The sequence below is a fragment of the Malurus melanocephalus genome, unplaced genomic scaffold (genome assembly GCF_030028575.1).
Source record: "Malurus melanocephalus ecotype Western Australia unplaced genomic scaffold, MMel_1.1 scaffold_332, whole genome shotgun sequence".
In the NCBI taxonomy this organism is placed as follows: Eukaryota; Metazoa; Chordata; class Aves; order Passeriformes; family Maluridae; genus Malurus; species Malurus melanocephalus.
This window is the reverse complement of record NW_026623564.1, coordinates 23,358-47,105: the sequence shown is the minus strand read 5'-3', so window position 1 is coordinate 47,105 and position 23,748 is coordinate 23,358. Positions and strand designations below refer to the sequence as shown.

Sequence of the window (23,748 nt, the reverse complement as noted above, 5' to 3'; positions counted from 1 at the left end):
CTGTGTGTCAGTATAGTGGCTTGTAGACACAAATGGTATCAGGCTTTACAGGTGCAGGAAACAAGTACTATTAATGCAACATGGTTGTAAACACCAATAGGGCTTTATCTGTGTCTCCTTTTAATGATTTTTCTTGAATATGGCTTTCTTTAAAATAGCAGTTCAGGTCCCCTGTGTAAGTTTTGACACTGGGGCTCGGCTGAAGAAATATATTATCTTTCAATAGCATGAGGTCTGAGGAGAGTAAAATGCCAGCAGAATAAATAAGTAAATATTGGAGAAAACAAACAACACTGCCCCCTCCCCCCTCATGGTGAAAGATGCAACGCAGGAAAAAAAGCATGTTTAAAGGATGGGTAGGTGGGGAAAGCCAAGACAGTTTAAACGTGTGGCTTCTCTTATTCGATGCATTGCTCCCTTTTCCTCCTCCCACTATGMCTTATCTTTCAGCATTAACCTTCAGTCTCAGTGCAGTGAATGTTGTGCTCCCTAAGCCCTGTTCCTGCCCTAACTCCCCTGCTGACCCCCCTGCTGAGCTCGGTGCTGACAGCTGGGGGAAATTCAGTGTGATTTGGAGTTGGGAAGTGCTGTATCAGCACATGGGAGATTAAGGTTTTTAGTAAATTTTTTTTCCTGCTTGTAGAGGGGAATTAGTGAGCTCCCAAATTCACTGGATTTATTGGAAATCTGTGCCTGCTGAATGTATTTATTCCCCCGTGTTGCTGGCTGTGCTCTTGACAGGTGCTGAAAGGAGATTTATAGAAACAGCAAATATTTGCCAGAGTGGCTGAAATATCTGAGGATTATTTAGATGTGACTCTTTATCATCATCTCTCTTAGTTCTAGTTCAATAATTTAAATGCATAGGCTTGAGTCTTTGGAAATTTTTAATCTATTTCTCTGTTGGATTTTATACAGGTTTCATGACTAAATCCTACTACCAATGGACTAGCACAGACCTGATACACACACTTTGAGAGTAACTTTTTTTCTGGTTTTTGGTTTTGATGAAATAATATTATGGGGAGAGCAGAGCTTATCTATAGAAGGATGCTGCTCATCASAGTAGAAATACTTGGGTTGTGTTCCTCTGACTAAAATGAATCCTGGAAAAACTCCTGAAGAAGAATTTCTGTGTTAGTTCCTCTGCCCGTATTTYTTCACGACTCCTTCTTGCTTCAAGTTTCCAGTGAAAAACATAGAAATCAATATCAGCTTTGCAGTTATTTGAAATGCTGACAACTATGTGCTGTCATGCACCAAGCCTAGAAGAAAGGTTCAGAACTGGTGCCCTGTATGGAAAAGTCTGCTCCAGTTCCAGCTCCATGGTTATACTTATCTATTTGTGAGCTCTCCTTCATCACTTTGYTTGACCCCAATTTTGACTGTTCAGGGAAGTAGGTAGTTACTGAGGAAGCAAAGTTGAGAACTGGTAAAAAACATATTTGCAATTTGCCCATGGTTCTCAGCAGAGCACTGAAGATTTTTGTGGCTCTCTGCCACCTGTCCTTGTGTTTCTCAGCACAAGAACAGCTGCTTTTGCAGCTGCTTGGTCTTTCTTGCACCCCTGGCAGGCCTAGAGTTTATCAGAACCAAATAGCTGAACTTCATTTGGTTAAGATGATCCTGTCTGGCTCATAGGAAGTGATTAGGCAGAGAAATTACAAGGTTCTTCCTCTTTCTTCTGATTGTTTTGCGTTTTCTTCTCCCACCCCACATGTTTCCCATCTACAGGTGCACTACCTGGAACACTGTCCTGTGAAGGGTTTCAAAGGCTCTGGTCCTCTTACTGTGTCTTTCTAGCCCTTTCTTGGAGAAGAGGCTGAGATGATTTTGCTTCCTTACAAGTCTTGGCAGAGTTGGAAGCTCTTGCCATTTGGTATTGCATTAATGTCCTCCATCTGGGGGGAGATGATTTCCACAGGAAATTGATGCTATTGTAAAACATGCTGTTTATTTACAGGTGTATGTGTTTATGGTTTTTTTTTAATTTTTTTTTTTTACCATCTACTTCTGAGTGTCATTCAAGGTAGAATTAAAATTGTTCTCCCTTCACTCTGCTGCTCTTASTGCAAGATGGCATTAGTGTCTGAGAGCCCATTTCAGCTGGAGGTAGTATGGCTTTCTGGATGTTATTTTCTTGAATTTTTACTTTTTTTCCCCTTAGGCTTGGGGAGAGCAGATATTTATTGACCTTCATGTTTCAAAGCCTGCTGCCAGGAGGGAGTGGAATGTGTCTGAGGCTTCTGAGTTTCTGGGAGCACCAGTCACATTAGTTCATGGATGGGGCTTTGCAGTAATTTTTATACATGCATCTTGGTCATGGCAGTTATGCTCCCAGACCCTGAAGGAACAATGCTCTCTAAATGACTGTCTTTCAAAATATTTTTGATTGACTGATTGCTTGGTTATTATTTTAGGAAAATCTGAAAATACCAAATTCAAAGAAATGAGATATGATTTAATGAGAAATCACAGACCTGGAAAGTTGACTGACATCCACAGCAACATTGGGCTTCAATGTCAGTTTTGTATTCACGTAAAAGCCTTAAAATGCATTAAAGAAATTAGATGTATTCTTGTTTTCAATTAGGATRTTATATTTCTCCTGTTTCCATATATCTTCAAGTTCAGCTATAGCTTCCGTTTTAATCCTTGGAAAGTTTGAGTTGCCTTACATATTGACTATGCAAATGACTCTTTATTTTGGGGTCTGTTGACATGACCAAACAATCATTGGGCAAAGTACTCTTCCTTTGGCAAAAATGATATTCCAGGTTAACTTTTGCCAGAAGACTGTCAGGTTTGTATTGTGTTATGTAATCTGTTGTTGGGTAAGGGTTACAGGAATGGTTTGGCTACTAACAAGGAACTGTTCCTAACATTAATTCACATCACCAGCACTATCAGCCCATTCCCCCAGTATATATACGTACATATTTAGAAAGCCCAGTAAAGCAGAAGTTTTCTGTGGATGGAGGGATAGGTAGAAGATGAAATGAGCATGGTTCTAAATCTAGCTCTGTCTAACAAACTATTATGCTTTGATCATGAAAGGAGAGAAGTAAGGAGAGAAATATTATGGATACTGCAAGTATGATAAAATAGAGAAAAGCAGAAAAAGCTATTGCTCCAAAGGGGCTACTAGTGCATCTTTGTTTCCCTTGTTTCATAGTGCACTGTGAAAGAGTGAGAGAGACAKTCTAACTTATGTTTATGGAAAAATCTATCTAGAGTAACTTTTTCTGGGCCCTGTGGCCTCACGCTTGGCAGGAAATGCATGGGAGAAGATGCAGCAGATTGTTTTGCTCGGAGGAGTAGCCAGAGCCCACTGAGAGCATCAGAAATGCTCTGGCAGTCACCACGCTGAGCCTGTGACCTGTCGAGGCTTTCAGCTTRACTGCCTCAGCCCGTGTCATTTGTGTGATGACAGAAATGGCCAGGCAGTGTTTGTCTTTCACCTTTCCTCTCTGCTTCTAATATCGTCCCTGTCATTTACAGCTCTTCARTGTGCTTCATCACTTAGCACTGTGGTAGACACTTCAGTCTAGTGTGACTGGACTTTCCTTTCTCTTCATGCAATGAGAGAAAACATGCACCTAGAGTAATTGCTTTAATTGTGTTGGTAGGCTGTGTGGATGTAAATCTAAGTTATTGTGGGCTGGGAGAAGCTAGAGAGGGCATCCCTCCCACCTGGTCGTGTTGTCCCTGTGCCAGGCTGCCAGCAGTCAAATCAGACTGCAGCCACAGTGAAATTCCAGAAGTCGTCCTTGTATGTGTGGCAAACTAATTTTTGGTTGCCTGGGCTGAGTTCCCTTTGGCTGAGCTTCTGTCCTCTTTTACAGTTTCAACRCTTTGTAGCCCTGAGACATTGTCTTCTTCCTAATTAATCTTTTCATTCTTTGTAGAGTCTGGACTTCCTCTCAATATCCTGTTTGAAGTGTTTATTCATCCRGGCAAGCTTCCAATCTTTCCTTACCATTTTTTCCCTTCCTGCTTGGAATGGGAGTGTGAATAACATTTGCCTTTTTCAAGTGARGTATTTCTGTGTTTGAGCTGAAGTGTTTGAAGACAGCCTTGTTAATTTCCTTGGTTTCTCAAAATCTACCATTCTGAGATCCTAAGGTCTCCATTGCATTTACTTTTGTCTGTTTGATCCTTCTGTCTAAATTGACATATGCAGCAATTTTTGACAGTCAGCTTTYCTATCCAGTCTTTGCTTTTCTCTAAAACAGTGGCTAGAATAGATTGATCTCATTTTTTCCTTGTTTGTGAAAATAGTCTCCTCAATAATAGGGGGAAAACATCTCTCAGACTTTTTTATTTTGCAACATTTATCAAACAAGGTMAAAGAAGCAGCATATTGTAGTGTCAGAAAGGGGAGAGGAATTTGTCCCATGTAGAAGTTATCATTGTTCAGTGGAATTCCGTGCATTTCCAGTTGGTATGTATCTAGTTGCAGCAGGCCTGGAGTCACGCAGTGTTAAGAGTCTGCAGGTTAGCCTAGACCTCTGCTCACCTGGTCTGTGGCCTTTTGGGGCATTACAGGGATTTTCCAGACAATTTCCATCCGGCTCTTGCATTCAAAGCTGGTAGCCTGCCTGAGGAGTAATGAATACCCTCTGCAATTCCTAGGCTGAAGAGTCAGAGCAAAAAGAGGAGAGAAACATTGTGACGGAAAAGATAGCACAAAAACTATTCCAAAGAACCTTTCTTAATGAGTACCTTCCTCTTTCCTATGYATGGGAGGGTTATCCCATGCCTTAAATAAGTGTGTTATTTTTTAGGGAAGCGAATACCCCAGATTTATTTTAACCTAGTAATTTTAGGGCTAAGCTTACTACACTGACACCACTGGAAATAGAATGCACGTGGCTTGCATCTGGATGATAGTGGCTTGTAAATAAAACTGTGGCCGAGGACTGTGCCAATTTTTCCCCAATGCCTACTTTTTTTCCCCCCCTGTGTATGCATTTAAACCTGAGTGCACATCTCCTCGTTGAGCATGTTTGCTCTGTGCCTATCACATAGATTTATCTAAGCATAATAAAAGAACACAATAAAATTACTGTGTAAAATCAGTAAGAGGAATACTATTAAGTGCACAAAGTTGAAAATACAAAAAGGTTGAAAGTTCAGAAATTTGACCTATGACATGCACCAGAAATGTCTTTGTGTGGCTTTTGTCCCCTTTCTTCCTTTGGAGATGTAGAACGCCTGTGTGGAAAACCTCCTGTCGCTCCTTGCATTTCATTCCTTTCCATAAYTGAAATAAATCCAAGTTCTCATAGTTCACAGTGGATGCAGTCCAGGGCRATCACTGCCCTGTTCTCATTATTAATCCAGAAGTTTCATACTTGCAGTATGTCACTGTGCTGTGAAGGACACAGAGAGGGCAGAGGCGTCTGCCAGGGGGCTGGGGGAGAGGCGGAATCCCTCCCCCGGTACCCAGCAGCCTCTTGAGGCTGATTTCATGCGGATCATGAGCAGCGCAGATCCCGCCCAGCCCGAGCCGTTCTCACGGGGAGTCCGTGTGGGAAGGAGCGGCGCTGGGCTGGATCCGCCGTGGGACATTCCGCTCAGCTCTGCCCCTTCCATCACCAGCCCCTGACCCGGCGGGGAATTCCAGTTGGAGGTGATGAGACCTACCCAAAACTGAGTCACACTATATTTAAAGTAAAATAAATATTTAGTGAGTGTTTTTCTTTAGGACCTTCTCGTGTGAGGCTTATTAAATGTCAGTGTTTAACTGGAGTGCAAACACAGCTGTAATTAGAAAGGATGTTTTTGCTTAAAGCTGTATGCCATCGCTGACTGGSGTTTGTAACTCCGTTATTAATGGCTTTTCCCTGTGACCTGGTCTGAAGATTCCCAAACCACGATCCCATAGATCACTTTAGGTCTGCAGGGAGCTGACACACTGTGGCAGCTGCTCTCAGGCTTCTTGCCAGAGGTCAAATCATGGAAAAAGCAGCTAAAACCACTCTGAATGGTTCCACTGCCACTTTCCCCTCTCTCTCAGCACCCGCATCCCTCCCCGAAGTAAGCAAGTGCTGTCTAATTCCTGCTACTTGCYAGTAAGGGGGGAGGAGGAATTCCCAAGGACATCAACACTCTGGAGAAGGGGTCACTGGTAGCTCTTTCTGGAGGAGTCATAGCCACTACTTTCCTTGTGATTTTTTTAAAATAAATGATGATTTATGTGTGCTGGTGTTGGGTTAATTCTCACTCCTACCCTCCAAGGATTGATAGCTAGGTGACTTCTGGTGTAGAAACTAACATTTTGGGTGGTCAATGTACATGGAATGTTCTGTATATGGAATTTGTGCTTGGAGATACAGAAGGTGGATGGTTTTACCTTATGAAAAGGTTTACTGTTTTGTGAATCTCAAATATGCCAGTTTTAGGATATTTTTGTGTGGGTTTAAAAAAAAATAGTATTTAAAATTCACAATGTTACCTAACCCAAAGACCAAGCTCTGGCCAGCTTCTATTTTCAAGAAAATTTGTGGAAATATGAAAGACACATCACTTTTTTTTTTTTTTTTTGGCTGCATATTTAATTCATGCTAATTTTGTTGTGTCTTATGAACTTATGAATTTTCTGATTGCTATTCTAGTCTCCTACGATTGAAGAATGTTTTCTTGAAAATAAAAGGTTAATTATTTTTCTGTGACTCAGGAGATGAGATTTTTGAATTGTGAGAATATTTATTTTTATCTTATCAACRAGGATGCTGGGATAAAACAAATGCTTCTTTAAAAGACAGCAGCTGTTTCCAGCCTCCAGGTTTGAAGTATTTTCAGTCTCATCTGCTTACAAGCAGCTCGAAGGGAGCCTATATGGGTTGCTTATTTAAGAGGTTAATGTACTTTCTGTGGGGAATGCAGAACTGGATCTCACAGAAAGGAATATATTAATGTTGTCAGTGATGAGTTTTCATAAATTGAATTTGCACCAAGGGCCTTTGAAAAAGTGCTTTACTCTGAAAGYAATTCTGATCTTCTGCAAATAAAAATAACAAATGTTTGACCATAGACAGATTTCACTTGTAAATGGCAGTTTAGCTGTTTCAGATTTGTCAGCTGATTCAGTTTTTTCAGATGAATTTGAAACAAATATCAYAATAAAAGGAAATTTTCAGGGGAGAAGAGTTATTTTACATTCTGGTTACTGGCAAGGGYTGGAATGTTTTTGCATAGCCAAAATCTCACAGAAGGCCTTTCTTATTTAGGGGCAGTGTGTGTGTATGTAACCAGCATCTCTCTGTGTGTGAACATGTGTATAAATTAGAATTTTCTATACAGCTGGTATCTAACACCACATAAGTCTAGCAAAAAAAAGATTCAGTTTGAAAGATCACCATTCAGTGTCTTCATTGGGATGGTGTGGGTTGTTCAGCTGATGTATTGCTTTACAGAGAATATGTAGTGAATGAGAAGGGATTATTTTCACTTGAACTGTTCTTGTGATGGAGGGAAGATGAGGCAGCAGCAAAGTGGGTCATGCTGAATCCCTCATTCTTTGTATATAATTTGAAAAAATGAAAACACAGGGAGAAATGTACAAGTTTATAACCTTCTGGCTGTTTGCACATTCTTGTAACCTGTATTTTCAGGTTTTAATAAAACCGGTAGTTCTGTAGTGTGTCTTTCTTAAATTTGCAGCAGTTAACATGTATTCAAGATGTTTCCTTGAGGAAAATTTTCCTCTTTCCATATGCTAAGTAGGGAGCTGTGAGCAGCACTCTCTTAAAGGGGAGAGCAGTGCCTGGTTCCAGAATGGCAGTGACAGACATTGTAGGGGAAAAAGGGTGACAGTAGTGTTCCCTAGGACTGTGTCTGCTCACAGAGTGTGGTACTTACTATGCGTTTCAATGACCTGCTTTAAAAAAAAAAATAATTAATTGTGAAAAAAAAATCCTAAACATTATGAAATATAATGCAAGRTATGTTTATGCTTAAGATGTTGGTAAGACTTCTATTTATTTTCTAACAAATCTTTGTCAGATGATCCGTAGCACTGAGTGGTGGTAGCTGAACATACAAGATACTGTATCAATTTGCCTTTTTGCAAACCTAAATGCACCCCACAACTAACTTGCTCTTGATGGTGTTTTGAGCTTGTAGGTTTGAGTGGTCCCAAGTGTATTTTGCAGAGGCATTCTTGCCTGATATCAGTGGATTCCAGGAGTCTGGGTCCTGCTGTTGCTGGCTGCTTGAGCTAGGACATTGCAGTACACACACCTTTAGGCAATTTCCTACCTTTGGCTCATTTAATACCCAGAACCTTCTTACATGAGATAACATGTGAGCTGTGATATATTTACTATATCATAAAGTTCTTCTCACACTTTGAAGAAATAAGAGGSGTTGTCACAATGGATCAGATATTCATTGCCCTGATTTTCAAAATATGTTCTTTGGCTGCAGCATTCATTTCTGTGCAGCTCTTTCCTGTCACTATTTTCACTCATTTTTGGTGTGACCTGTATTACRTGTGCATATGGCTCTATTGCGCTGCAGAAATTCTGCACCTTTTGTCCTCCTCTCTTCAATAACTTGTTTTTTTTTGTACTCTAAGAGACCTTATRGACACCCCTGTTTGTGTATCTTTARAGTGTGGTTTTCTAAAACCATGAAGAAAATCCAGTCCTAGGATGCAAGTGCCACAGCAAATAAGTGGAGATCAAAGGACTTTGTATTGTGAAGAGATGCTGTCAAATCAGAAGGTGTATGGAGAGTGTAAAGGAGAATGTTTTTAAAAGGCCTCAGTCTAGGGTATTTTTTTTCTCAGGACATATCCTTTAATTTTCTGAAAAGTTTCAGAACACTTAGTGCAATTTTTTCCAGATCTTTCCTGTATTATATTGACAGTTTGTAACACAGCTGGGAAGGGGTGCTTTAGGTGGACCACAGAGCTTCCAGATATTGATCTGTGTTTTTACTCTTTTTTTTTTTTTTTTTTTTTTTTTTCTTGAGAGTAATGGGAGAAATGTGCTTTGCACGTTTCATCTGAATGTGAAGGAAAGGCAAAGCAGCCAGTATGAGATGGATATGTGTCCATGTGTCTTGATCAGTGCTTTTTCCTGTTTCTTTTGTGGGAATGCTTCACCATGAGCATTATTTCAGTATCTCTGCCTTTGCAGTTAATGATTGTAATAAATAATTAACTGTTGCTATGGTCTATTATAGCAGTGCACTTTTGAATGTTCTTTTAAAAATTATTTTCAAATACAGCTGTGGGATGATAAATAAAAATTATAATAAATGAGTATAAGACAAACTGCATTGGACAGTTTGAAAGATCTAAAAGTTACAGGTTGTTTTTGATAAGAAAAATCCTSAGAATATAGTTTTTTGTCTGGAGGATTTCCTAGGTTTTCATGACTTGGTAGTAAAAATATATTAATCTGGAATTACATCTGGGTTTTCTTTAGAAGTAACCCATACTACACTTCAGAATCTTTCAGAATGAAAAATTCCTTGCAAACTAGAAATGAAAATGCTCACAGAAATGTGGATGGAGGGTAGATAAAAAGGGGCTGTGAAGCTGTGTTTCATGACAGTGTGAAATTAGTAGGAGGCAAATACAGTATTGGATCATGATAAGGGAATAGCTAATATCTTTTTAGCTGTACTTCTCAATCCATACCTTTTTTTAGAGTGGAGATGTTCAAAGTTGTGGGCAGGCATAACCTATTTCAGGATGGAAGGAAGCACCCCTCTGGCACTGAATTGTCACCTGTGCAGCAGCACTTTCTGTACTGTTCCATTTGCACCAGGGGTGGTGATTGGGGTGAGACAGTCTTCCCAAAACATGTTTTTGGGTTTCCAGAAACTTGAGGCAGCTTCTCCTTGGCGCATCATCTGGGGTTTCACCAGACTAGTCCTGTGTAGCGTGTGGTCTTGATAACACAGCTTGATTATTCTTAGAAGGAACCAAGTCAGTCACAGGTTTTTATGTCTCCAGGGAATTCCTGTTTAGGAGAGGTTTCAAAATTTAGAATAGTGCTGTCTGTTTATCTGAGAGCTGTGTAATTTTTAGAATTCTCATCTAAACATTAAAATTATTTTCTGCTTCTTTTTGTTCTGCTAAATCAATGAATATAGTCCTTTATTTGAAGTTGATTAATAAAGATCTTAACATACTGTTTAGATTAAAGCAGCTTTATATTTCATTAGGAAAATATTATGTAATGRTTATATTTTGATCTCATCTTTTTCTTTTCCCCTGCTGGTATTATTCTGTGGTGGCCTCCAAACAAGGGATCCTGTTAGATTCTCACTGGGTGGCCAGAAAGCAGATTACAAAAGTTATAAAGATTCATGTTTGTTTTGGGTGGAGGCTTCAAAGGCTCACAGGCTTCCTTACACAAGATGCAGTCAGGAAATGTGAAGGCAGGAAAAAATGATTGTGAATCTATTTTGTATAAAAAGGAGGTCGTAAAGCCACTGTCCTTGCTCAGCCTCAATGGAAAGGCAGTGTAGTCATGGATTTCTTTGCATTATATGTCTTTGATGTTTTTGTTAGTTGCAGCCAATAAAGCTTCTTTCTTTTCTTTGCATGTACGCCTTAGTGATGCAAAATGCAGTGACATATTCATAAGGCAAATTGTAAACAGTGTGCTAAAGCTAAGCGACTTAATGCCTGTAGTTTTGAGATGCTGGCTGATGGGATGGATTCCAGTCCATATGTTCTGCAGATTGCAATTAGTAAAACCCTCCTGCTGCTGTGTGGGATAAAGTGTGAGGTAGGATTTAAAGCTGTATATTTTTTATTTTCTTTGATAAGTTACTGAGGGAATTACCTCATCAGTTGCTTCCAGTACTAAAGATAACTCACTCATGTGGCTTGCCCAGGCTGGTCTGTGTCTGGAGGCCGTGTGATATTGTTATRTATCACCCATGTTAGTCATTTTATTAGATGATGTTAAGATATGGCTGTAAATCAGAGTTCTAACATGAATATTATGAATGTCTGCAGGAACACAGGTCTTTATATACCATGTCAGACTCTTAATGCTTAAATGATGATGCAGAGATGTGTGCCAAGGGTGGATGAAAATAGAAGGAAGAAATTATTTCTTCTCCCATTCATTTAACTCCTTTCATGAAGAAAGAAAGAAAATGCTTAGTATTAATAAGAATTAGTATTAATAATATGTTTTCAGTATCTAGTAGTCTTGGTCAATTAAAAAGTCTTGTCCTTGTGTTTTCTAGCTGTAASTATTTTTCCCCTGAAGTTCCCACACCTCCACCCCCTTGCTTTTCTTTTAAGAGGCTTCCACTTAATGAAGCTGCACACAGGAAGTGATTCAAATTGTAGAATGGACACAGGCAACATGCATATGCATGAGAAGATGCTGTGATATGGTCAGGGCTTTGAAAGAAAGTCACCATGGAGYAGTAATCCCACAGAGGAATGACTCAGGAGGACTCAGTATACTTGAGTTACTTCTTTGAAACAGTTGCACTTTGTCAATATTTGCTTACGTGGGCATTATTAATTGKGTTGTTTGTGTTCATTAATAGGTTWAACTTTACATTGCCTTTGTGGTGGGGTAGCTCTTTGTTTMAGAGGGGAGCTGAAGTTACAGAGCACCCAAGCAGTAAATCAGTTTSCATTGGGGGCATGCTACAGAGATGGTATGATGATTTTTGAGCTCCCTCTGGGTGTGTGGGAGCCACGATTCAGGGAAAAGAGAGGGATCTTAAACCAAGGCTAGGACAGGATATAGCTAGGGGTTCCTCTAGGTGAGGAGATGATGTGCAGCTGAGCTCAGTAATGGGATGTAGCCTAAAACAGATTTGGCCAAGGCTGCCTGGGCAGTCAGAACAGGGCTGGCAGCTGAGATCTCTCCCTGCTGCTGCTGCTTGGACAAATGACTCTGTGATAGAAACTGATCAATCCAGGACATGTTCATTTAAAAACTTAACTTGAAGTCACTCCCCACTGATTTAATCAAACTGAAACTGAGTGGCAGCAGACACTGCCATGTTACAAACTGCTCAGAACCCAAGCTGGTCCTGCACTTTGGCCACAACCACTGCAGCATTACAGGTTGGGGACAGTGGCTGGACAGTGGCCAGGCAGAAATGTACCTGGGGCACTGACTCACAGCAGCTAAACATGGGCCACCATGTGCCCACGTGGCCAAGAGGCCAATGGTGTCCTGGCCTCTATGAGCAATAGTGTGGCCAGCAGGACCAGGGCAGGGATTGTCCCCCTGCACTGAGCCCTGGTGAGGCCACACCTTGAGTGATGTCCCCTGTTCTGGGCCCCCCAATTCCGGAAGGATGCTGAGCTGCTGTGGAGTGTGTCCAGAGAAGGGCAATGAGGMTGGTGAAAGGTCTGGAGCACAAGTCCTGTGAGAGGGAGCTGGGGGCGTTTAGCCTGGAGAAAAGGAGACTCAGGAGGGACCTTATCACTCTCTACAACTGCCTGAAAGGAGGTTGTAGCCAGGTGGGGGTTGGTCTCTCCTCCCATGTGGCCAGGGACAGGACAAGAGGACACAGCCTTAGCTATGCCAGGGGAGGTTTTAGTTAGACATTAAGAAGAAATTCTCTCGGGAAAGGATGTTTGGGCATTGGAATGGGCAGCCCAGGGAGGTGGCAGAGTCACCATCCCTGGAGGTGTTGAGGAAAAGACTGGATGTGGCACTAATTGCTTCTGTGATTSTGTGGTTAACTGAGCATTGAAGAGCACTACATGGGAAAAAGCAAGCAAACTTAGTTTTCTTRGCAATAGTTACCCATGTTTTCCATTTCAGGAGGATCTAGGACTCTGAAATATAACTAGAGATTGTCATTACAAGTCAGCTTCCCAAGACCTCTTATGCTCAGCACTGACTCTTACATTGTCTCCAAAAACTCTAAAAATAGATATTACAGTGTGACTATTGCAAGATTAATGTTATGGATTCTAATGATGTGAATTATAGATCAGTTTGGGAAGACTTGGTTGTATAAATCTCTCTAAAATACTTTCAAGCATGTATTAAAGGGGTGGAGGATCTTCTCCACCCCTTTTGGGTTTTGAGTTTCTATTGGAGGATTTGTTCCAAGAACAGACTTCAGCTGGACTCTAGTGGCAGAAAATGAAACCTGACATAATTTCCACTAAGGGTTGAGAAGATCAAGCCAGTTTTGGAATCCAGAACCAAATTTGAGAACAGTCCCAAGTTTGGCAGTCYAAAGGTGTTCCATTAATTCAATGGGCATCCTTGCCACAACAAATTTGGAGATGAGCATCCTTGCAAATGGAAGCTGTAACAACCATTACATCACCAAAAATCAGTTTGACACTGGAGTGACAGGTGTTCAGACAGCCTTTCTTTTCTGCTGTCCTGCCTCAGAGCCACTGCTGGAAACCTGAGAAAACTCTGATTTCTATTTACACTTAGGCATACTTATGTTGCTGGATGGKACCCAGGGACACTTGTCTGATGATGTTTGCTGTAGCATAAACCAYGGTAATAGGATCATGTTGCTATTTCTAGTTATTCATGGAAGTAACTGATTTTATCAGCGATTAGAGTGCTATCTTTAAAAAAAAACCATGATTCTCCATTCTGTATTTGCTACCACTGTAATTAAATTAGGTGTATATGCTCTTATATCTAATATAACTAAGTATTTGCTTTTTGAATGTGAAGGTATTCCCTTTGTTCTAGAAAAATGCCCAAAGCTTCTAGAGTGGGTGGTTGAGTGACTGTCTAAAGATAGACACAAAAATAATAAAAAATACTGTTTGACATATTATTTACAATTTATTGGGGGGCCATTTAAGAAACTTAAATACAGTGTTTTCTTACCTATCAATGCTTTTTCATTTGYTTTTTGTATCAAGACAATGGACTCCAATGGACTCCATTTCTACTCTTTATTTATTTATTTTTTTTTTAAAGGCATGAAAACTTCTCTGTGTTGTTGTAGGAATTTTCTCAAGTCTGGATTCTTCAATTACTTTGTAGTGAATGTTGCAATATCACTGATGGCTACAGTTATTCACAGGAATTGTAACCAACAGGAAATAAAACCAAATCAGTGTTTACATTTTTCCTGTGTTTTGCAAAAATATTTTTGGCAGTGTAGTAAAGGTCTATGCAATAAGTTCTAGATTTGGAGTATAAGGAGAAGAATATAAGAGGAAATTTCCTGTATTTTTATGAGCATGACTCATAATGGATATGTTTGCTATAGTTGATATCCAGTGGGTTTTGCCCTCCTGAAATGCAGTGTTCTATGCACARAACTCTTTCATTTGGCTGATCTTTGGCTTTGTCTTGTTTTAGGTTGATCTCTGCTGTCTTYAGTCAGAGACAGCTGTATTTTCCTAGTGCACACCGTGGGTAAATACATCCCCAATGCACTCAGGCCAGATTCCCTCCCTCTTTTATGGGTTCTCTGCCTCTGGTGGACAGGGATGCTCTCAAACCCCACCTAAACTCCTGCTTTTGGAACCAGAGGAACTCTGGCTGCTTTGGTACGTATTGTGGCAAGAATATGGAAGCTGCACTTGCTAATTACACTGTCAGTGTTGACAACCTTTCACTGCCATCCCCCCTGAGCCTGAGTGTTGTGCAGTCCTGTGGGACACCATGCTTAGATGCTTTCTGGATGCTCAATCCCGGGGTGTTCTGGGCCAAGGCATGCAGCRTGGGTGTGCTTCCCCCTGTCTCAGGTGAGTAGGTGCAGCCAAAAGTGGGATCTCAGGAGGAGGACAGCTGGGAAARTGCAAAAGGGATTGGTGGGAACAACACGGGAGCTCCCCCTTGCTTTCCTTGAAATGGATGCCAATGCTGTTTAAAGAAAAAAAAGCCAAAGAACTTAATAACAATAAAAAGGTACTGGCACAGCTTTGGGGAGTTCCATAAGAGAAGAAAATGTTACAGATGCTTGCCATCTTAAGTACCTTTATTATTTTAGTGRAAGAATGTAGTAGATACATACGTTTTCTATCCTGCCTGTGTCTGAGATACTGATATTATTTCTGTTCTGTGTAATCCCTGACATTTTCTAATGTGCAAATATCACTAGTTATGAAAACTAAAAGCAAGTTAAGTATAGAACTAAAGCCATCTGGTAGTTCAGACAGAAAAGTTAGATAATTAGCTGTTCTTGTCAAGGGACTGTGATTAAAATAGGCCATCTTCATAATAGTGACTAGTTTGCAAGGGATTTCCTGGAAGCCACCTGGGATACTGATAATGAAAAGAACAAAATTAAAAAGGAGGGGGAGGTGGTGCCATTATAGCTCATGATGACTTTTGTGACTGAATTAAGTCAGCTTTTAGCTTAAAGGCTGCTTATGGTTTTGGTACTTTGGAAAGAAACAAAGACTGAGTTTTCTGACTGTTTGGCAATGTGATGCCACTAGGTCAGCCAGGTTGCTGCTGCAGATCCCTCATATTTCTGTGTCAAGCTCTGGTTTTGATGCTCACATCCTTRTTAACTTGGGAGTGCTGTTGGTACAACTCATCCTCAAAGGCCACTCTGATCTGTGTAACCTGATGGCTCCTGCTCAGGGAATTTGCTCCTTTTGGGGAATTAGCAGTGTTAACACTAGAAGAGGAAGAATATCAGAACAGCATTACTGTATCTTTCTTTGTCAGCYRGTGATTGCAATATGCCTAACAATRTTGACATAATATGAATTTATATTGATATCTTGTAAAGAATAAGCTGTTTAGCAAGTAGTGCTTAGAAGGGAACYCCTTTCCATAGTGGGAGGAAGGATCTGTGTAACTTTGGCAGCTCCAGCTTTGCACACTAGCACCAGGAGGAGCTCCTCAGTGTTCCYTTTGGCCTTTACAGCTGGAATCTTGTCCTTCTCATCCAGGAAGAGGGCAGCAGGGAAACCTCCAAAGGCTGCACAGCACTTGATCTTTCCTACACGTGGATTCCCTAGTGGATGCCCTTTCCCAATGTAATAATTTTAATCAGTGAAGTCTSAGCTGAACCATCTAAGCAGTGTCTCTTTGCTAACACATTGTTGAGGGCAGTATGCTAAATGCACTAGTAGGATAAAAGAAATGTGTAATGAGAATGCTCCATCATTGGTGTGATTTAATTAAATATATTTTCACTTCATATGGATAAAAATTCTATATCTAAATCAAATTAATTGAAATTTATTTGGCTTTTTTTTTCTTTTAATTGACAGTTGCTACTTACTTAGCATGAACAGCTCTTTACTGGAATTGTTATTTCAAAGGCTTGTAAGAATTACAGTGACTGTAATACTTTCTCATATAGAACATGTTGGAAATCTGCTGAAAATATAACWGAGTTTAATACTTAAATTAAAATGTGGGCAAGAATTAAAAGTATTCTGTGTTTTCTGTGCTTAGATTCTCCKGGAAAAAAAATCTGCTTCTAAATTATTTTCATTAAATGAAGCTTTTATGTCTCTTTATTCCTTGATTARGAAAGCAATGATTTGAAAAATTCAAGATATTGAGGTCTCAAAAGTGTCAGGGATGCTCAGCTTCAGAAAGCATAAGTAAACATTTCAGTGCAATATGCTCAAAATAAATTGCTGTGAATGCTTGTGGATATACAAATATTTCTGATCAGTTTAATGGGTCAAWTTTTCCTATAATTAGAAAGGCACTGACTGTACTCACGCACGATCAAGTTAATTTCTCACCACATTCTGTATGAAACGGCAGCGTGATGCATCTGGTGAATGCTTATCTAAATCTTCTTGCAAGAAGTGTTGAATCTGAACACTGCCTTATGAATTTTCTTTTCTTTGTTTTTTTTTTTTTTTAATATTGAGAAAATAAAGAATTAAAGACTGTTTTGGAAGTACTTTCTTGAGAACCATCAAAAATGAAAAATCCAGGATTTAGATTCCAAGTTCAGGTTGTCACTCAGGTTTTAAGTTCTGCCTGCTCATGACCTATTTCAGCATCTACACTTGGTGACCTGATGGTCATGGTTCTGCTTTGTAATATGTTTTCTTTTTTTTTTCTTTTTTTTTTTTTTGTGACAGTCTTTTCCATTACGCCCATTCAAACTGACTTTCCAGCATTCTTCACACTTTTATTGTTACTTACATGGGAGAAAATGGACTGAGAAGTTGACAGCCAGGGTGAAGCATGAACAGGCTTTTCACTTGGTAGTGTTGTAACTGGCTTCAGATGAGTCTTACAAATGAATGAGTTACTGTCAAAGGTTTGAGATGCTAGAAAGCCTGGGTGGCTGTGGTTGAGCACTGTCAAGTCTGAATGATCTCTTGGAGACAGTTCATTGGAGTAAAATTTAATCTGGTTTTAAAATTCAGATCTTTTTTTTTTGTTTTTAAGACCTAAAGATTTGTTATCACAAACCATCAGAATAATCCTCCCCCCCAAACTGTATCCCTCTAATATGTTAGAGATTTTTCACATCTGCTCTTTGATGAGGTGTCTGATTATAGATTTTTGCTTTGTCCTGCATTTTGTTCAAGTTGATGAAATTCAGATTTGCCTGTAGATAAGCCTTTTGCTTTTCAGTTGCTTCCRCCTTGCAAAGAAATTAATTCCTTCAAGCCAGTGAGTCTGCAGCTCCAACTGCGACTGTAGATGAATGCTCTTGCAGGGTCATGTGCTGTAGCTCTGAACCTAAATAAAAGGATTAATAAGAGTTCACTTGGAGGAAAAGCACTTAATTTCACTATAATAACTATGAGAATCCATAGGGAAAACCAATAAAGCTTTACTATTAAAATTGTTAACAAATGATTATTCCACCCTGACCCTCTCTTCCTGCTGTTATTGTACTTTTGGAATGGTAACAAATGATRGGATTGACCTAGTTCATGGTAGTGCTTTAGTCCCTGGCCACAAATGATCTTTTTCTTGTAAAATAATTCCCAGTGTAGGTCTTTTAAGAAGCAATGGTAGCATTTATGAAGGAAACAATGTTTTCTGATGCAATTTCTGATTTCACGCAATGTTCTGCCCCAAAATTTTGCTTGGTGTGAAGGAAGAAGGGATGTCATGTAGACAGTGGTGCTGGAACTGAGCTGTGAAGGTGGTGAGCAAGTCCTGAYTGGTAGATTGGTGACCAATATGAGTCCCTGTCTAAAAAATGCCACAGTGTCCATCTGGGTTACCTGCTGGGAGCTCCTGGTGTTGAAGCCAAAGCATAAAGGCTGGTGCATGAACAGGTCTCTCCAAAAATGGTCTGAGGTTCTGATTGAACACACACTTAGCACCAAGAACTGAAAAGCACTTTGGGTTCTGTCTTGTGCTTTTGTGCTCCTTACTTTTGCTTCAAAGATTTTGCCCCTTTGAGACATGTTTATGTGCCTAGTATATATTTGCAAAGAAGTATAACTTGTAAAAGTATTCATCCATGTGTCTTTCATCAGTAGGTCACCTATTATTTCAGAGAAAAGAAAAATRTATGAATAGCATTGTGCTCTGTTTCAACTATGTTTTTTTGTTTGTGACCAGATGAGAATTACACTCAACTTTGGCTATTCACCTCTTTTTATTTCTCCCCAGTTTTCTGACTTGCATGCTCAGGAATGTGGTTTTTGTCTTTTTTTTCCCTCTTCATGATTATTTTGTGGAGCACCTTCTGAAACTGAAAGGATTACCAGCACTCCATAGGGATGGCTTAGGAGCCACAGTCTGAACAGAATTCCACATGAATTCCATTTTGTTCTTCACTATTACCCTTGTTTCAGCACTCTTTGAGCCAAATGTTTTTGATGGCCTTTAGTTTAATACTTAATGTGGCTTTAATTAGTCATAAGTGGCAACTATCCTTTAAAGTAAGGAACTACAGTCAAATAAATTAGGTATGTTCTTCTGTCAACTAATTTTATGACAGGTTTTATTTATTTATTTATTTATTTATTTATTTATTTATTTTTAATGGCTCTGTGTTCAGGTAAGCAGCCTGTGCTTTAGAGATGTTTCTGATTCTCGTACATTCTTCAGTGATATTGGGTCTCCTTACAGGAATTGAAGAGATTCTGTTGTAAGAGGCTTGGGTTTTAAAAGCCTGTTTTGTGCAAGCAGTTGGCTGCTATACTGGCTGGATTTTCAGAACCTTAGAGTAATAAGGTGAAAATTATAGATCAAAGCCACTGCAGGTAATGGTAATCTCTCAAGTGCCTCTATGTAGGTTAGGTCTTTCATTAGTCCATTGTTGTGTTCACACAAACAGGATTTAAACATGGATAGGGAACTGTAATTTAGGGTGAAAAGACAAGTTAGMAAAATAAATATTAGATAAGCCATTTTAGATTTGTAGAGAGCAAGATGAGTATCTGTGTGTGGATCAGGTAAGCTTTGCCTCATAATAAATGAGGTGTAGTGAAACACAGTTGTAGCCATGTCCTGAGTGATGCTTTGCTAAGCCTCACTGGAGTAGGCAACTGGACTGTCCATGAGAAGGAGCAGAAACCAGAATGTTCTCCATGTGCTACAGATTGCTGGAAATTGAGTGGGACCTATGTGGAGATTGCATGATGTACCTCAGATCTGATGAAGATAATTTTGTCATGTGCAAAAGGGAGGAAAAGCATGATGTAGAAATAAATTCACAATCAMATATGATGTTCTTTGTAAAAGCAAACCTGTGTGCTGCTACAAAGAAGGACTTTTCCTGTGTCCTTTCCAGAGCATGTTTTGTCCATGAAGTTTGTGGTGTCATGCTCKCAAATAGGGGAGTTAACTGCAGCACATGAAATATCAAAGGTTAATTTCCTGACTGCATTAGTACTCTGTTAATCAAACATAGGCRTGTGACACTAACAGCACACATTTTTTCCAATTTGGTATTTGATTTATAATATGAAGACTTTGCAGAGATACCATTTAACTGGTGCAAACTGTAGAGCTTTTTAATGTACTTGTGTTGTGGCTCTTAAGTCAAAATGCAGCACTAAGCAATGCTGTGTCCAGAATTTTAAAATATTCTTTGTACCTGCACTCTTAAACATAGAGCTTTCCAACAGAAAATAGAGGAAAAATGTTAAGGAAAGACATATTTCAGATTTAGCATAAGTAATTCTTTCTATGAAATGCAACCATAATTTGGAAACRTTGTTTCTTTTTCTGTGAGAATCGAAAAACTTCTCTAGAATTATTGTGAATTAATATCRACAAGTAAATATGTAGATGCAGCATAAGTGCCAAATCTTTAAACTGGCTATGGATCACTATTTATCTTTTGCTTTTTCTATTTTTACATGTCATGTTGATTTTTCTGTTTATAATTAGTTATTTTAGTAATTGTGTTACTTGTGGTTCTGATTCTGCCTCAGCAGAATGTATCGCAATTTTGTTTGAATGCATGGGGAAAGTCTAAATTTAAAAAAAAAATACATTTAAAAAATGGAATAATTTGAACTAAAAAAAAAAAAATCCTTGCAAATTCAGTGTAACACTAAATCCTGAGGCTTTATTGTTTTATTTGTAATGAATTTGGTGGCTTTTATATCATGTAACATGCTATTTCTTTTTAAATGCTTAGGAGTTCACCAGATCTCTTTGTTATGTGGTTGCTGAAGCATTATCCTGGGACAGCAGTAATGATGGATAGATGAACAGAACTCACTTCAGGTAAGAAATCAGATGTGTGCTATTTGGTGTGCCTGTTCATTAACTTTCCTCACATTGTTTCAGTTCAGCTTCAATAACAGCAGACTTTAATGTTACACCACTAAAATTCACTGAATATAAAATATAAATCTCTTGTCTACATGAATGTTTACATATATCTCTCTGGAAATCAGTGTCAGCAGGTTTTTTGTTTTCCTTCTAGATTTGGTAACCCTGGTAACAGATGCTGCTGCGGCTATTACAGTCTTTACCCTTGCTACTGTATAAATTTCCATAAGAATTTTATTTCGCATTAGCAGTTACAACTATAGGTCTGAATTGAAGGATAATTTCAGCMTTTCTCGAGTGGTTTAGGTAACTAAACTTGTTCTTTAAGGCTGTGCCAATTCAGGATATAGTTGTCAAGTTGTTGATATCCTTGGAAGTTAACACAAGCTTGTTAAAGCCTGCACAAAGGCAGGCAAAAGTTGGTATTGATTTCATGCTTGCTGTGCCACAAGCTTCCTGGGAAATCATGGACAAATTCTTCAGTTTCTGTATCAGTGAGAACTAAGTGCCTACATACGAGCAAGCTTGCATTTCTGGTAGAGAAAATAGTGTGTCCAGAGTACTTTTTTTTTTGCACAGCTCTGCTATTCCCGGGGTTACACTGAGCTTTCAGTGCACCTGAGGATCACTTTTTTTGTGCTGGAAGAGTAGATCTGCTAGGCAGCCAGTGCTCCAAAGTGAAGGTGGGTACTGCTAAATGCACATTTCAGCTAAAGGGAAAAACTTGGGCATATATAGTTATCCTATATACGCTGTTTTTAGTCACATGTGGGCTTTAGTATATTTGGGCTTCAATTTCCCTCTCCTTTCCTTCCTTTGTAAGAACATTGTGAAGATAGATGTGGTGGAGACTGTGTTGTCCTCAGGCTGGAGCCAGATGCATAGATAGGTGAAGACTGTGTTGTCTTCAGGCTGGAGCCAGATGCATTGGTGCAGTGTTAAAGAGGTGTCATAAGGCAAGGACACAAAATAAACAAAGGAAATATCCTGGAGTTTACTTTGTTCTCCAACTTGCAGGGTGCAAGAGAATAAACMTAGCAAACACATCAAAATGTCAATGTTTGTGGATAAAGGACCAGGTTAGGCCCAGAGCTTTAGGGAAGGCGTGGTATCCTCCTGTCCCACAGAGCGACTGACAGACAATGCCAAGGGAAGACAGTGGAGCATGTGGTGGCTTCCCAGCCATGGACCACAGATGAAGGACATGGGAGTCAGTGCTGGCTTCTCTGTTGAGTAGTCTTGGCTATGTGTTCCCTCTCTGTGAATATGGAAGGTTGTGTTCTGAACGCAGGAGGATTTTTAGGCAGGGCAGCTTTGTAGTRTTCAGGATTCCTCAGCTGAATTCCGAGAGGGAGGAAGCAAATAGTCCCTGAAGTTCGTTTTGAACCTCCTACCTGCTAATTTCATTTAACCTGGGGAATGGGTTGACGTGCCAAGAGACTCAATGAGCTGAGCTGAGTCTTTTCTGCTCCTGTGGGGTGGTAGGAAAGAATGATGGGTGCGAAGCTTTAAAGAGAGCTTGAGAAGCAGCTTGACTAAAATCTCCTTGAAGTGAAATGAAACCGCAGGACTTCTGTTGCCCTCCCACTGCTAGTGCCTTCCTAATGAATAGGTTTGAGGCAGCTGCTCAGACCTGTCTTGCTTTTCTCTTTTAGTTTATTTCCTGTGATTTTAACAGTAATTTGGGGTTTATGTTCTGCACCTCCTAGAGTGAGAGAAAGCAACRGAGAAGATGCTATGTCATCTAAGCTGTTAAGCAGTCATCCTGCCTTTTTTTTTTTTTTTCCCTGACAAGATTCAAGATCGTGTGGAAGAAACTACCATAAATTTAAAATATCCTGGGGATGCGCACTCAATGGGTGGAGCTTCCCAGCAAGACATAAAACTATAGGACCATTAATCAAAACTGAACTATATTTTTTCTTGTTGCTTTTCTTTTGCACATTTAAAATGTTGCTTTTGGATTCGCAGGAACTTTAGATGGACTAAAAAGAAAAAAAGGAATTACCCAATGATACCTTTGCAACAAAATCATTGTGCTGAGTACTTGACTGTACATATTGCACCTGATGTGTCGAGGCTATGGAAGGAAGCGTGAATATTGCATAAATCCACGTGACTTGCTTAGATGGAGTCTCAGAAAAACACTATGCAATATATATGATAACTATTATGGTGGGATTTCTGAACTGAAAAAGGCTGAAGGTGGGCCTCWCTGAAAAGATAAAATTTGACACTGTGAATGTGCTAACTGCAGAATTGAGAGTATGACACTTCTAAGTGTTAAGCCATTTCAAWTTCTGTAAAAGCAAGCAGAAACCAAAACTGCTCTTAGCTAAAATCTCAGAGCCCAGTTAAAGGAGAATAATTTAATTATACTGATTCTCCTTCTTGGCAGAGAATACTTGGGAGACAGAATTTATGCAGCTGGATAGAAGTCTGGTTTATTTTTGCTCTCGATTTTTGTTTTTGTTAAAAACAGTAGGGATCTTGGACTTAATAAGTGATTACAGAACCAGCTGAAGGTTGTACACTTTTTATATCTTAAGTGTGSCCTTATTTTCCCTTCTGTGTCTATATTTGGGGCTAAATCCTTATGAGATACRGGACAAATTGGATATAACATATCGTTTAAGGCTATTTCACTTGAAGATGACTTCACTGTGTGCATTCTGATGACACAGGGAAAAGCACATATAAGACTGCTAAGCCAGCTTTCTCACTTAGAGGAAAGTGTTGGGCACCTTGTTCTTCAAGTCCCAGAAAATGGGCAAGTGTTTTCCCTTTCGTGAATCGCTTTTGTGAGCCTGATGGATGCTGAACTTGCTTGCTGYACAAAATGACCAGATATTTAATGGAGAACCAAAAGAAGGAACCTCAAATGAAAAAGCTTTGCATTAGAACTGAGTGTGAACTGTTTGCTCGCTGTTTTATGCCTTCAAAAGGGAGAGATGATGGGGAGAAGGGCAAATCTGCTTTGTTTTCCTGTACAGGAAGGAGTGGCTGGGAAAAAAATGGCTTGAGAAAGATTGGGAGCGGAGAAAGTGAGCTGGACAATTTGATTAGACTAAAGAGAATAAGGTTTATCCACAGATCCTCTGGATGAATGAGTATATGTGGAGGTGGATTG

The 23,748-nt window shown here is 39.6% G+C and overlaps 1 long non-coding RNA gene across 1 annotated transcript in view; it reads left to right on the top strand.

Annotated features, from left to right (window-relative positions):
* Window positions 1-23,748, top strand: part of LOC130580417 (uncharacterized) — an 89,757-nt gene that overhangs the window by 59,274 nt on the left and 6,735 nt on the right. The window contains exon 4 of the long non-coding RNA XR_008966102.1: window positions 20,482-20,570. This is a non-coding gene — a long non-coding RNA (uncharacterized LOC130580417). The remainder of the gene's footprint in view (window positions 1-20,481; window positions 20,571-23,748) is intronic.